Consider the following 11,936-nt stretch of genomic DNA (forward strand, 5'->3'; position numbering starts at 1 on the left):
TTGCTTTCTTTATCTAACTGTCTATTTTTTATTTAGTCATTTACATTTCAATCCTCTATGTTTAGGACTACTGCTGTTTGTACATTACAGATTTCTCACTATGTGTCAGATGCTTTTCAAATTGCAAGAGATGCTACAATGAGAAATACAAAATATCAAAAAAAATATTGAACTCATGAGCTTATATTCTAGTGACACACATTTAGTGCTATGGAAAAAAAAAAAATTAGGAACTCATAGGGAGTTCCTGATAAAGGGACTTAACCTTTTTAAAAAAGTGTTTAGGGAAAATCTCACTGAGAATGTAATATTTGAGCAACAATTAAAGGAGGTGAGAAAGAAAGTAGAAACATACGATTTCAAGGGAAGAGCATTTTAAAAGAAGAAAATAACAATTCCTAAGGCCTTAAAAGGGGCACGTTGCTTGCATCATCAGGACATGATCAATGAACTGGTATTTTTAGAATGTGTTGATTAAGAAGGCAATCAAATGGTGGGAGAATAAGACCAAAGAGTAAAGAGGAGTGAGGGGAGATCATGTAGTGTCTTACAGGCTACTGAAAAACTTTGACTTTTATTCAGAATAATAATAACCTGTAGGAGGAAGAGAGGAAGCAGCATGCCTATGTGGGAGGCTGTGTCAGCCATCTTGGTGAGAGACAATGGCGACATGGAATAACGTGGTGGTGAGGAAGGTAGCAAACAGTGCTCATATCTTGGGCACATTCTGAAGAGGAAGTGGACGAGAATTATTGATGGAAGGACATGAAATGAGAGTAAAAGGAAAGTCAACAATCAACAAGCATCACACTGATCATGCTTTAGGACAATGGCGTTAACTTAGAAATCAGTGATGGAAGGAATACCTTTAAAACTCATATATTTGGACATTTAAAAACATCTTCTTAGTAACTCATTGGTCAAAGAATACAAATAATAATAATTTTCTTATACTTAAATACAACCAAACAAATACAGCATACCAAAATTTATGGGACATTGTCAGAGCAGTATTATGAGTGAAACTAATGTTCATAAGTACTTATTTACAAAAGCTCAAGAGCCAGCTTAATAAGTTAGAGAAACAGCAGCAACATGTTCTTAAAGCAGAAGGAGGAGAATAAAACATAAGAGCATGTAAAAAAAGAAGGGGGAAATGAATACAATAAATACCAATGAAACTAAAAGGTGATTCTTGTAGAATGCTAATGAAATTTTTAAATCTGTTGCATGATTAATAAAGAAAAAAAGACAAAAAGCAAAGAAATAATAGTAGCTTAGGTACATAACTGGACATGTATACAGAATTAAAATGTAAGGAAATACTATGTTTAACATTATACCAAAATTTTTCAAAACTAGGGTGAAGGCACACTTTCCAAGAATAATATTTTTAATAAAATATACTCACCAAAAAATAAAGATATTTAAAAAAAAAATTCAGGGATAATAAGGAAAGAGTCTTTAAACACTAGAATAGGACAAGGGTGCCTGGGGTAGCTTAGTTGGTAAAGTGGATGCCTTCTGCTCAGGTCCTCATCCCAGGGTCCTGGGATTGAGCCCCGCCTCCAGGGAGCCCAACTCTCTCTCTCTCTCTCTCTTTCAAATAAATAAGATCTTTAAAAAGTAAATAAATAAATAAATAAATAAATAATAAAAATAAAAACTAGAACAGGACGGAAAAGCTTATTGTAAATATTCCTACTTATGTGTCCATTGCAGTAAGACAAGGAAAGAAACACAAGATATAAAACAAATAGAAATATCAGAAGTAAGAAATACTTTAATTTATTAATTATTAAATGAATAATAATCAATAATAATAATCAATTACTTATTAATTACAAGAAGAACTGAGTACTGAGAAGTACTGAGAAGCCAGAGAAAATTTTACACAAGCAATTAAAGTTAACATCACCTTTAAGATGCAACAGAATATCATTAAATGAATAATAATCAATAATAATAATCAATTACTTATTAATTACAAGAAGAACTGAGTACTGAGAAGTACTGAGAAGCCAGAGAAAATTTTACACAAGCAATTAAAGTTAACATCACCTTTAAGATGCAACAGAATATCATGTCTATCTCTGAGAAGGATACATCATATACAGTATTATTTCCATAATCTAAATCTAATTCTGAAAGTTAGACAAATATACATTGAGTTATAATCTCTAAAATACCCATCTTGTATTGTTCAAAAATATCAATGACATCAACACTAAACTATTCCCAATTAAAATTAGTATAAACCAATGAGATCAATCTAGATGCAATGCATGATTCTAGAGTAGATTCTATACTGGAAACATCATTGCTATAAAGGACAAATTATTGATACAAGAGACAAAACTGGATTATGACTACAGTTTAACTAAAAGTATTATATAAATTTTAAGTTTCCTGAATTTTATAACTAAACTGTAAGTATTTAAAAGGATATTATTGTTCTTTGGGAATACACATTAAATTTTTCATGGAATAAAGATACATAATGTATGCAATTTACTCTCAAATGTCTCAGAAGTTTTGAGCTATACTATATATCTATACAGAAAAGTTAATTTTTAAATGTGACAAAATGCTTAAAATTGTCAAATCTGGATTTATGGGATTTATTTTAATTATTCTTGCAACTTTTCTGTAATTTTGAAACTTCCTGTAAGTTTGAAATTATTAAAAAAATAAATAAACAATATATTATGTCCAAAAAAAAAAAAAGACCAAGGAATAAATTCAACATGAGATACACAAACATACAACATACCTCAACACAATAAAGGTTATATATGACAAACCCAGAGTGACCATAATACTCAATGGTGAAATGTTGAAAGTTTACCTCTACGAACAAGAACAAGACAAGGATGTTCACTCTAACCACTTTATTCAGCACAGTGTTGGAAGTCCTAGCCACAGCAACTAGACAAGGAAAAGACATAAAGTGCACCAAAATCAATAAGAAAGAAGTAAAACAGTCACTATTTGCAGATGACATGATACTGTATATAGAAAACCCTAAAGACCTCATCAAAAAACTATTAGTATTAGTAAATAAATTCAGTAAAGTTGCAGGATACAAAATCAATAGACAGAAATCTTTGAATTTCTATATACTAATAGCAAACTAGCAGAAAGAGAAATTAAGAAAACAATCCCATTTACAATTGCATCAAAAATAATAAAATACCTAGGAATAAACTTAATCAAAAGGAGAAAAACTCATACTCTGAACACTATAAGGCCTTGATAAAAGAAATTGAAATTGAAGACTACACAAATAAAAGGAAACTTATGCCATGCTCATGTATTAGAAGAATTAATATTGTTGAAATATTCAAAATACTGAAAGAATCTTCAGAATCAATGCAATCTTCAGAATCAATGCAATCCCTATCAAAACACTAATAGTATTTGTTCTCTGAAAAAAATAGTATTTTCCACAAAACTAGAACAAAGAATCCTAAAGTTTGTGTGGAACAACAAAAGACCCCAAATAACCAAAGCACTCTTGAGAAAGAAGAAAAGAGTTGGAGATGTCACAATCCCAAAGTTATAAAAATCAAAAGAGTATAGTAATTGTACCCCCCCCAAAAAAAAAAGACATATAGCTCAATGGAACAGAACAGAGTGCTCAGAAATAAACCCATGTTTATATGGTCTATCAATCTATGACAAAGGAGGCAAGAATATACAATGGGGAAAAGACAGTCTCTCCAATAAATTGTGTGAGACAACTAGACAGCTACATCCAAAAGAATGAAACAGGACCGATTTCTAAAACCATACAAAAAAAATAAAGCCAAAATGGATTAAAATCTTAAATGTAAGAACTGCAATCCTAAAACTCCTAAAATAAAACACACACAGTAAATTATTGGACATCAGCCTTAGAAATATCTTTCTGGATATGTTTCCCTGGGGGAAGGGAAATAAAAGCAAAAATAATAAAACTACCTCAAATTCAAAAGCTTTTGCACAGTGACAGAAACCATTAATAAAACAAAAAGCAATGTAATAAATGGCAGAAGATATTTGCAAATCATATATCCAATAAGGGATCTCCAAAAAAATATAAAGAACTCCTACAACTCAACACCAACAAACAACAGCACCACCACAAATACTCCAACTGAACAATGAGCACAGGGATCTTAATAGACATTTTTCCAAAAAAGACATACAGATGGCCAGCAGACATATAAAAAGATACTCAAAATCACTAATCATCAGGGAAATGCAAATGGCTAGTATCAAAAAGATAAGAAATAATAAATTTTGTCGAGGATGAGGAGAAAAGGGAGCCTTTATCCACTGTTGGATGTTGGAATGTAAATTGGTGCAGCCACTATAGAAAATGGTATAAAGTTTTCTCCAAAAATTAAAAAAAAAAGAAATACCATAAAATGCATTAATTCCACTTTTGGATATTTACCTGAAGAAAACAAATCAAAAGATACATGCACCCCTATGTTTATTGCAGCATTAATCACAATAGCAAAGATATGGAAGCTACATAAGTGTCTGTCAATAGATGAATGGATAAAGAAAATGTCACATGTATACACAATGGAACATTACTCAGCCAAAGAAAGAATGAGATCTTGTCACTCAGGACAACATGGGTGGACCTAGAGGGTATTATGCTAGGTGAAATCAGTGAGACAGAGAAAGGCAAATACCATACGATTTTACTTATATGTGGAACCTGACAAACAAAACAAAATAAAAACAAAAGAAAAGAAGAAAAAGTCATAAACACAGAGAATTGTATTTGGTTGCCAGAAAGGAGAGGGTAGGGGATGAGCAAAATAGATGAAGCAGATGAAGGTGTACAAACTTCTAGTTCTAGAATAAATAAGTCATGGGGTTGAAAATTATAGCAATGGGAATAAATTGGAAGGAAGGAAGGAAGGAAGGAAGGAAGGAAGGAAGGAAGGAAGGAAGGAAGGAAGGAAGGAAGGAAGAAAAGTACACCAATCTGGATGTTAGGGTAACAGGAAGGACACATTAACTGCAACCACATTTCTCTAGTCTGTCATACTTGTAAACCAAGTTTCTTAGGAAATCTTCATCCTTTAGCTTAAGCTTTTGTTTCCTGTCAAAACAAAATGCTCTTGAAAGGAGTATTCATTCAGTCTGATCCCTTATCTTTTATAGAGTTGCTGAATTTCTCAAATCTTTTTCCTGGGAGCAGTTTTAATACAATAAGAAGAATTAAATGCTAAGTAGTAAAAAAGTTCTCATAAGAAGAAAATAATGCAGCAAAAAGGAGGCCAGGAACATGTCACTTATTTCAGCTGAGATCAACCCTGCATGCCACACCTTGTACATACCTGGGCTGTGCAACTCTGAAATAGGTGTGGCACCAAGTGTTCTAGGATGAGTCCAGGCAAAGACTCTCCCTGAACTCCTGTCAAATTTACTGCTCAGAAAACTTGGGTTTAAGCCAAATCCCCTAAAAGGGAAGATTCAGTCACTGTGTGGTAAACTCAGTTTCCCCACTTTCTCAGCAATTCCCAAAGAGACTGAATGAAAAAGAAATATTGTATATAATTTCTGGGTGTGTCTGGGAAGAAGGCTAGAGGCAGAGTATGAAGTTAAAGAGGGAGGATGTGTGCTATTTGGTTGTCAGTATCCAGGTAGTTAATCTCTTTCTTTGAACAAATCAAAATGATTTGACAGTTATAATTTAAAAATAGGTTATGGCTTAGAACTGAAAGCCAGAAAAAAGTGCAATTTCTATTTTCCTGCTTGAATACATAGGTATCTACTGTTTTTCTTTTATTTTCATTTCTGTGTACGTATGTGTATGTGTATGTTTTCATTTACGAAAGAAGTGATTTTTTAAAACTTTCCCTCTTGCCAGAGTCACATAACAATGGGAGTCACTAACCAGGTCACAGGAGAATCTTGACCTTCGGTGGTTGCTCGGGATTCTGAAGCTCACCCTGAACTTGTAGGGCCAGTGTACTAGCCTCCTCATTGCATTCTAAACCTGTATCATTGCAGTGAACCCTGGAGAGGTTAGAGGAGGAGCACATAAAGGTGTGACTAGGTGTTGGAAGTATGTGATATGCAGTTTCTAGCTCACTGATTTTGACAAAGCATTTCAATTAATCACATTAGTTTTGTTCAAAATTTATTATGTAATTTTAATGCTTCAAGCACCAAGACTTCATGAAAATAGTCTCTAAAACTATGTGGATTCATAAAAATAATAGTCTAATGATGTAATAAGCTGTGGCAGTAAATATTTGTAATTAAATGTATACTTTTATAATTAAAAATTAACTTTGCTCACTAAAAGTCACTAGACTTTTAGACTTTCAATAGAAGTCAGTGAAAATGGCAGAAAAAGAAAATCAACAAATCTTCTCCACTAAAGCAAGGAGAACACTGGCAAAAAATGACCCAAAGTAACATTTTCAGAACCCTGGAAATTCACCAAAATCTTTCAGAAACCTAGGAAACATTTATTCAAGACAAACAGTTAAATATCAATAATAACAGCAGAACACATGACATTTTAATGTGCCCTATCCCCACCCTACTTTCCCAATTCTTCAGTAGCTTGGAAAACTAACAGCCTGCAATCATGGTGGACATACTCTGGCAGCCAATGGAGGATGAAGAGCGCAGCTGGATCTCTTCCAAAGCCCCATTTCCAGATTATTACCATTATTTGATTTGCCTAGTCGTTCCTTAGAAGACCCCACTCACCAGGCTGTCTTATTTCATCTGATTGTCCAACACAAAGAGGTTTTTCTCCAAGGATGTTTGTCAAAAACAATCAGTCAATCCTTTAACATTGTGGATGCTGACTAGGTAACAGTTGGGGTAAACAATAGGATAATCAAAACACATAAAAAATAAAGCTGAGGAAGGAGATATCCATGGTGGTTTTGAAAAGCTCCAACAAATTCCAACAAATTCCAGAGAAGCTAGATAGCCATGTACATGCCCAAAATTGTGCCCAGAAAAGATTTAAGAATGCCCTAAGTTCTCATCTTGAACTAAATTTGAGTCTCTGCCAAGCAGGAAGTAAACCAAAAATAGAGTTGTAAGGTATCTGGCTGAGTGTGGAAGGTGTGGTCCAACACACACACAAAGCCTTTTGGAAAAAACTGGGAGATAGATAGGGAAAGCTCTGTCCAATCATTAGTTGACCACTAAGCTAACTGTGCAGAATACAGTCTTTACATAATCAACTCATAAAAGTAATAAACTATAGCAACAAACAGCAACAATAACAGGCCCTAGGAAAGAGAGAAACTGATTCTAAAGTTCTCACATTATATTATTTAAAATGTCCAATTTTCAATAAAAATTTATGAGACATGCAAAGAAATGAGAAAATATGGCCCACACACAAAGAAAAAAGCAATTAATAAAATCTTCCCTGAAGAATTCCATACACTGGGGGCGCCTGGGTGGCATAAGCAGTTAAGCATCCAACTCTTGGTTTCAGCTCAAGTCATGATCTCAGGGTCATGAGATGAAGTCCTGCATCAGGCTCTGTGCTCAGCACAGAGTCAACTTGAAATTCTTTCTTTCTCTATTCTTCCACTCATGCTCTTTTTCTCTCTCTAAAATAAATAAATAAATTAAAAAAAAAAAAAGGATTCCTTACATTGTCCTTCCTAGAAAAACATTAAGTCAACTGTTCTAAATATGTTCAAAAAACTAAAAAATAAATAAATAAATAAATTCTAAAGAACTAAAGTAAAGCATGAAAATAATGTCTCCTAAAATAGAGAATATCATTATAAAAATTATTAAGAACAGATTTAACCAGGCAGAGGCTATAAGCAGCAACCAAATAACAAAATCATTAATGAAAGAGAAGAAATAACAAGCAACACCACAGAAATACAAACAGTTGTAACAGAGTGCTATGAAAACTACATGCCAACAAACTGGACAACTCAGAAGAAAGGGATAAATTCCTAGAAACATATAACCTACCAAAACTAAAGCAGGAAGAAATAGAAAATTTGAACAGACCAATTACCAACATGAAAATGAATCATTAGTCAAAACATTCCCAACCAGATGGCTTCACAGGTGAATTCTACCAAACATTTACAAAAGAGTTAAAACTTATTCTTCTCAAACTATTCAAAAACAAAAAAAAAGGAAGAAGAAAGAAAACTTCCAAATTCATTCTATGAGGTCAGTATCACCCTGAAACCAAAATCATATAAAGACACCACAAAAAAAAGAACTACAGGTGTTGTTCAGACCATCTAGGTGGTATATGTGATTAAACCCAATTAAAGCCTTTATGTAAACTTTTGAGATTCAGGCAGGCTGGTGTGGAGATCTACTAGTCTCGCAGCTGCCTAACAGAAACCTCATAAGTAAGTTCCTTTGCTTATTAAAACTTCCATGGACCAATCTGGAGTGGTCCGCCTCTTTCTTAGGTTTCTCCCTGCCCTCTGTGTACAGGGCCAATTTGTGAACCAACAAATAAAAACACTTAACAAAGTAGGAATAGAAGGGAATATATTCATCCTGATAAAGGGCATCTACAAAAACCCAGAGCTAACATCATACTTCATGGTGAAGGATTGGATTTTTTTTTCTTAACATCAAGAACAAGACAAAGATGTCCATTCTTGCTACCTACTCAATATTATCCAGGGGAATTCTAGTCACCACAACTAGAAAGAAAAAGAAAGAAAAGGAATCCAGATTGGAAAAGAAGAAGTAAATCTATCTCTATTCACAGATGACAAACTCTTGTATATAGAAAATCCTAAGGAATCCTGAAAAACATTTAGAACTTATAAATGAATTCAACAGAGTTACAGGATATAAAAATCAATACACAAAAATCAATTGTATCACTTTGTATTTTCAATGAACAATCAAAATAAAATTAAGGAAGCAAGTCTATGTACAATAATATCAAAACAAATAAAATATTTAGGAATAAATAAGTGCCAAACTTATACACTGAAAACTACAAAATATTATTGAAAGAAATTAAAGAATATATATAAATGGATGGAAAAACATCACATGTTCAGGTATCAGAAGACTTAACATTGTTAAGAGAGAAACACTCCCCAAATTAATCTACAAATTCAGTGCAATCTCTTTCAAAATCCCAGTTGAGTTTTTTGCATTAATTGGCAAGCTGATTCTACAATTAATACGAAATTTCAAGTATTCCAGAAGAGTCAAAATATGTTGAAAAAGTAAAACAGAGGACTCACAATTTCAAAACCTACTATAAAGCAATGGTAATCAAGATACAGTGGTACTCTTGTTGTGATGAGCACTGGGTGTCATATGTAATGAATCACTGTATTCCACTCCAGAAACCAATATTGCACTGTATATTAACTAACTAAAATTTAAATTTAAAAAAGTGATCCTGGCACAAGGTTAGACATATAGATCAATGTTATAGAACTGAGAGTTCACCTATTAAACTATGTGTCTCTTCAACAAATGAATACCCACATGCAAATGGAAGAAGAAGAAGAAGAAGAAGAAGAAGAAGAAGAAGAAGAAGGAGGAGGAGGAGGAGGAGGAGGAGGAGGAGGAGGAGGAGGAGGAGGAAAGAAGAAGAAGGAGGAGGGGGAGAAGGAGAAGAAGAATGATGATGTGGAGGAGTTGGAGGAGGAGGGAAGAGGAGAAGAGGAGAAGAGGGGGAGGGGGAGAGAGAAAAGGAAAAACTGGACATGTATCTCAAACCATATACAAAAATTAATGCATAGTTTATAAAAGATCTAAATGTAAGAGCTAAAACTAAACCTTTAGAAGAAAAGAGTGGTAAATCACCATTGCCTCATATTTGGCAATGGTTTCTTAGATGAAGTACAAAAAAGCACAAGAAACAAAAGAAAAATAAATTAGACCACTAAAATGTAGAACTTCTGTGCAATAAGTTTTCGATAAAGAAAATGAAAAGTGAGGCACCTGGGTGGTTCAGTTGGTTAAGTGTCTGTCTCCCTTTGGCTCAGGTCATGATCCCAGGGTCCTGGGATGGAGTCCCACAGGCTCCCTGCCCATAGGGGATCTGCTTCTCCCTCTCCCTCTGCCCCTCCCCTTCCCCCTGCTTGTGCTCTCTCTCCCTCTCTCTCTCTCAAATTAATAAATAACATCTTTAAAAAAAAAAGAAAATGAAAAGAAACCCACAGACTGGGAGAGAATATTTACAAATTAATCAGATAGGAATCTAATATTCAGAACATAGAAAGAAGTCCTACAATTCAACAACAAAAAGACAATTAAAAACTAGCCAAGACTTAAATAGAAATTTCTCCAAAGAAGATATACATATGACCAACAAGCACATAAAAAAATAATCAACATCATTAGCCATTAAGGAAATGCAAACCAAAACCACAATAACACTTCACACCTGCTAGGTTGACTATAATTAAAAGAATAATGGAAAATAGTAAATGCCGGCAAGGATATGGAGAAATCAGACCCTCACACACTGCTGATTGGAGTGTAAAATGGTGCAGTCGCTTTGAAAAACAGTTTGGCAGTTACTCAAAAGGTTAAACAAAGTTATCATATGACTCAGCAACTCCATTTGTAAGTTTATACTCCAAAGAATTGAAAGCACATGTCTACACAAAAACTTGTGCACAAATGTGCATAGCAGCATAATTTATAACAGCCCCAAATTGGAAACAACTCAGATTTCCATCAGTGAATGAATGATATATCAATACAATGGGTTATGATTCAGCCATTGAAAGGAATAAAGTTCTGACTCATGCAACAACATGGATGAATTCTAAAAACACTAGGCTAAATGAAAGAAACAAACACAAAATAGCACACATTGTGTAATTTCATTTATATGAAATGACCAGAAGAGATATATCCAGATGGAGAGATGCAGGTTAGTGGTTGCCATAGGCTAAGATTGTGACTTTGTGGGGTGTGACTGCTAATAGATAATCGGTTTCTTTGGGGGATGATGAAAATATTTTGGAATTAGATAGTGGTGATGGTTGCTTTCCTTTGTTAATATACTAAAAGCCACTGAATCATACATTGAAAATGGCTGAATTTTATTGTATGTGATTTATATCTCAATTTAAAAATGAGTTCGGATTTTGAAAAGTGTATCAAACCATGTGAAAAATACTTCCAGAAAAGTGTTAGACTCTTTTATTCTTTAAATTATAGTCATCTTTTGCCAAAACCAATTCTTGACAAAATCTTTATTCCTGAAAGTTAACTTCCTTTCAATAGTCTTGGGGTGTTTGACTATTTTAATGCTGAAAAACAAACTTACCAGCTGGGAAAGTAAAGGCACCCATGTAAATTATTTGGGTTTAAATATTGTAAACTATTTCCCAAAACATGACTACAAATAGTGCTGGCATAATTGAGCTCATATCCTTGAGTCAACATTCTCTTCGCACTACTTATTTTCTTTCTTTGAGAAGGTGAATAAAAAGAGGTGGCTCCATAAATCCATGAAATTACATTTTTCTTACCCATTTGTAAGATATCCTTAACTATATAGATTTGGTACTAGCATCTGTGTGTTTATCAAAAGACCTCAACAGGGGAAATGTTTCTTGAATTTGAATGCATTTTTCTTTTTTTTTTTTTTCTTTCTTTTTTTTTTTTTTTAAGATTTCATTTATTTATTTGACAGAGAGAGAGACAGCCAGCGAGAGAGGGAACACAAGCAGGGGGAGTGGGAGAGGAAGAAGCAGGCTCCCAGCAGAAAAGCCTGACATGGGGCTCGATCCCAGAACTCAGGGATCATGCCCTGAGCCGAAGGCAGACGTTTAACGACTGAGCCACCCAGGTGCCCCTGAATGCATTTTTCTAAATGTGTTTTCAGTCTTACTTCTAAAAGATGTATCCCTTTCTCCCAACCCCTATTTGACATTTGCTTGCGCAAAATACCTTTCCAAATTATCAAGTCTAGTTTTAGGGAC

Source organism: Ursus maritimus, unplaced genomic scaffold (assembly GCF_017311325.1).
Source record: "Ursus maritimus isolate PB19 unplaced genomic scaffold, ASM1731132v1 scaffold_3, whole genome shotgun sequence".
NCBI classification, from domain to species: domain Eukaryota; kingdom Metazoa; phylum Chordata; class Mammalia; order Carnivora; family Ursidae; genus Ursus; species Ursus maritimus.